This window comes from Frankliniella occidentalis, unplaced genomic scaffold (genome assembly GCF_000697945.3).
Source record: "Frankliniella occidentalis isolate FOCC.00 unplaced genomic scaffold, Focc_3.1 Scaffold197, whole genome shotgun sequence".
NCBI classification, from domain to species: domain Eukaryota; kingdom Metazoa; phylum Arthropoda; class Insecta; order Thysanoptera; family Thripidae; genus Frankliniella; species Frankliniella occidentalis.
In genome coordinates this window covers 10,889-15,808 of record NW_026267323.1, presented here as the reverse complement: position 1 = coordinate 15,808, position 4,920 = coordinate 10,889, and positions in this window count along the sequence as shown.

Below are 4,920 nucleotides of genomic sequence, written 5' to 3'. Positions count from 1 at the left end.
GCGAAATCGACTTGGCACAACATTCACAAATGTTTGGCATACATCGAAGTACAACTCCACCAAATTTCATCGACCTAGCTCAAAATGCAAAGTTGAGGGTCATATCCAGCCTTACCGTCTGGACTAGTGGGGCAGGCGCGCAGCGGAGCCATCTCGAGCCGGCCGGGCGGCAGCGAGGCGTAGGAGGGGTCGCCATCCGCCTACCGCCTAGCATCTGTCTGTCCGCCGCCCCCTAAGCCACGTGACTGGGTAAGGTTTTTGAATATTTCCTTTAGGTAATGGCCACGAGCGGCGCCACTGTCGCGCGCACTAATTGGTCGACGGAACCTTTTCGGAAAGGTTTTCGGAAAGGCGGCGGTGCCGAGCGGGGGCGTGCCGGGGGATCATGGCCGTGCGTGCGCAGCACTCCGTCTCCAGCCGACACGACGTGAGCGTCTCACTCGTCACCCCCACGCCCAAGGTTTAAAGTAGGTTGCGGCAGTAGACCCCTCGCGATCTGATGAGGGTCGCTGAATCGTGACGTCACCATTTGTCCTCCCGCCCGTAGTTCAAATTACGGCTCGTGTGCCCGTCTCAATATTATGTGTTATAACAAACACCGGATACAAGGTAGATGTACGCCAGAACACGTCTCCACGTCTCGCGTAACAGACTTCGCGATATCTCACGAAACACTGTTACGCTGCGACGCGCCTGGCATACATCTACCTTGGCCTGCGGCGCTGGCACCTAAGTCGGGTAGTTGGAATATGTACTCAAAGATGCGGGCCTACGGCCCCGTCAACGGCCCGTCACCTCGAATAAGCATACAGGGTTGTACAGTTTTCGCTTATTTTCGTCAAAAATACCCTCTAGCGCCTCAACGGTTTGAGCTAGAGCAAAACGGACAAAAGTTTCGCCCACGGTACTCTATATTGGTCAGATACCCATTAGGAAACCATAAAAAAATATTTTTAAAAAACGTCATTTTTGGGACCTGCTGTTTTTGATTTTTTTTTAATCCAATTTTTGAGCTAGAACGCTCATCTTTGAACCCGATCTGTCTTTTTATGACACAGAACGACCCTGACAATCCCAGGTCGCCCGCTCGATTCGTTTTCGAGTTTTCGTGCGGACAGATACACAGACACACAGACAGACAGACAGAAAAAGTTTTTTTCCGACCAGACGGAGTAATAGGCTTCGCTAATCGCTCAGCCAATAAGCAAACCACAACTAACAAGGTAGATGTACGCCAGACCACGTCTCGCGTAACAGGCTTCGCGATATCTCACGAAACACTGTTACGCTGCGACGCGCCTGGCATGCATCTACCTTGGCCTGCGGCGCTGACACCCGAGTCGGGTAGAGCAAAAATGTACTCAGAGATTCGGGCCTCCGGCCCGTCAACCCCGTCACTTAGACTGTAAGCATGCATGGTTGTACATTTTTTCGCTTATTTTCGTCAAAAATACCCTCTAGCGGCTAAATGGTTGGAGCTAGAGCAAAACGGACAAAATTTTCGCCCAAAGGACTCTACTTTAATGAATTACCCCCTAGGAAACCAGAAAAAAAATATTTTTAAAAACCGTCATTTTTGGGAACTGTGGTTTTTGATTTTTTTAAAATCCAATTTTTGAGCTAGAATGCTCATCTTCGAACTCGATCTGTCTTTTTATGACACAAAACGACCCTGAAAATCCCAGGTCGCTCACTCAACTCGTTCTCGAGTTATCGTGCGGACAGACAGACAGACAGACACACAGACAGACAGACAGACAAAGTTTTTTCCGACCAGACGGAGTAATAGGCTTCGCTAATCGCTCAGCCAATTAATGCAGCGTTGCGCTTCGCTATCGCTCCGCGCAACGCTGTCATATGGGGCCACGACCCCTGACTTCAGGAATTAACACATTCCGTGCTGCTCATTTTTGGTGCCTAAGATTTTACATGGGGAGCGTGACCACACAGTGGTCATGCCACAAGCGAAGTGTTAAGTAGCGCTAAATGACGCGTGTGCACTCAGTGTGCCGTCGGAACTCCGGCAGGCTGGGTGCGGGAAGCGGTAGAAAGCGCCGGCGGGGTACACTGTAAAAAGTTTGCGTGATTTTACGAAAATAAGTGTTACGAAATGCTTCGTAAAAAATAATTTACGAAAATATTTCGTTAGGGCCAATTTACGAAACATTTCGTAAAGTTACAAATATATTTCGTTTTCGTAACAAATGCAAATAATTTCGGGGTCATGTGTCATAAAATTCGCCAAATATATGCAAATTTCACACCCTCTAGTTAGAGCTTTGGATTTTACGAAGCAGTTCGTAAAATAACGATGTATCGCAATCGGTTTTAAACGAAGTTTTCGTACTAATAACATTAACCGAGAAAATTTCGTATAATCACGAAATTTATTCTGTACTTTCTTCCTCTGGCGCTTTTCTTCTTTCTCTTTGGTAGACAGATTTCTCGATTGTAGTTCATTGAATTGACTAATTCTTACTATTTTACCTTACCTTGCCCGGTTTCGGACAACGGAACCGCGGATTGGTTACCCTCGACGCAGACCACTACGCCACGAGTTGCCTCCTAGGTGAGGTCAGTCTGGATCCGGTAGCATTCGTCTTACCACTCTCGGGACTCTTTTCCTCTGATTGAGAGTCGCCAAGAGACCTACCGTTGATATTACGTTTAAAGTCTGCATGCGTTTTTTACAAACGAGCGCTTGAGTACTAATAGACTATTCCGGCGGGAGCGCGGAGAAGACTCCGCGGAAGAACAAAAGGGCCCGTGATTCGCCGAGCGGCGTCCCCCACCATCTTCCCGTAGTGAAGGGGGACGCCGCTCGGCCAATAGCGACCCCTTTTGTTCTTCCGTAGAGTCTTCTCCGCGCTCCCGCCGGAATAGTCTATTATCTCAAAAATTTCATACCCTACTGCGTTAAAAATCCTAAAGCTTGAAAGTCTAAGGTCATAGATGGGTTGGATTGGAGTTAGATCGTCTCGGCACGTCTAGACGTTGTCTATCGCTAGACGTCTAAGGTTGTAGATGGGATGGATTAGAGTTAGATCATCTCGTCACGTCTACACTTTGTCTAGCGTAGACGTCCAAGTAAATAGCTTAGACAAGAAATAGACCGTCTCGGGTCGTCCGTTTCTCGACGAAACCTAGTCGTAGATGTCAAAAGGTGTCTTTTAGACCTCTTTTAGTCATCTACGTCTAGTCGTGTAAAAATTTGACCAGCTAGACGGGCATTAGACGATCTATTGGAAGCTATAGTCGTCTACTTTCTCTTGGGGCGAGGAAGTCAACAGTAATGTTGGTCAAGGCTAAACTACTGCTTTGCAGCAACTCGTCGAAAACTTTCGAGAAGCCATCTACAATGATTTAGTCCTTTACAGTGTCAGGCCATCTTGCTAGTGACAAGGCCATGCTAGAGATTACTTTGCAGACCGACCTCTAACTAAGAATGAAGCTTTATTCAAACATGTTGCTGTTGGACTGCGTTATGCAGTTCACTTTACTATATTTGTTCTAATGGCAGATATCCTGACCTTAAAGTTTCCTTTATAGTTTTTATGTGATTCTCTTAACAAAAAGCCGAAAAATTTTCAACCACACTATGCATACGACATTCATCGACCAAGTGGTTTAGGGAATGCACATAGTACACGACAAAATGACTGCCAAACACCTGAGCAGAATACTGTACAAAATGTTGAAAAAAAATTCAGCTTCATCAATAAAATTTGGCTTCAAATGGTGACTGGCAAGAATGTAAATGCGTGTAAATGGAACAGTGAAGAAGGCAGAATAAGTTGTAGATGTTGTCTTGCATTTGGTTCTTGAAAGCCACAACACCATCATACTAGAGTAATCTTCTTAAATCTGTGGCCTTGTATTTGTAATACTCTTCAATTTTTTGGGGGTTTCTGTTGAAGTCTCCTGGACATGACACCACAAATCGTGGAAGGGTACGGTGCCTAATGATAACCACTGTACCATTGATGGCAACCCTCGTTTTTCGGCCCCTATATCAGCTTACCTTCAGTTATATGTGCCCCTCCACGCAGAAGCGAATAGCTCCTCTAACAACGGTTGCAAAATTTAAAGGCATCACACTTTGTCTGCCGTGAGTGAGGTAGCTTCAGCGTACGGTGATTTTCATAACACTCGTCGCCAGCAAATTGGTGGCCGCATGAGTTACAGCGTCTAAGCTGAGCGGTGTGCTCGTCAGGACCCAGACACCTCCAACATGACCCCTCACATCTATGATCTCCGACATTATTGTAAAAGATTACACATTTCTCACATTCAAAGTGATAATCAAAGGCTGACCCAGGTGTAAAAATTGTGTAAAAGTGTTCAGCATGCCATACCAAGTAGATATTTTTACGCGCTGCGGCGTAAGGGCCTTTAAACAAACACTCTTTTCCATCTTTGTCAGAAAATACACACAACCTATATTCAGGGAGTGCATCTTGAAGTTGACGCACTTCGTCAATGCCGCACGGTTGTGCTTTGTTGATGTTCGCAAGATCACAGAGTGTCTCGGCTTTTTTCTTCTGTATTGACTCACTATTTTTAACTCTATGGAAGGCATGCCTATTAACACTAATTCTAGCGCTGGCCACTGCAACACAGCGTGTGAGACACATGTTATCATTGTTAGATGGAGAATAAATGCACCCCTGAGAAATTTTTCTCTCTAGCCATGACTCCATAGACTCGTTCGCCACACGGTTGATGCGTCGCCCACCAGCTCGCGGAGTAGGGACATGAATGTAAGACACCCTTAACTCCCCATTGGTCATAAAAGACTGATTAGAGTTCAGGACACGGGTAAGTTTGTCTAACACCACTCCCCCATTGATCTGGTCTGCACGCCTCATGCTAAACCATATGGGGTTAGTGTCATGTACCCCATTTTGGATTTCGAGAATA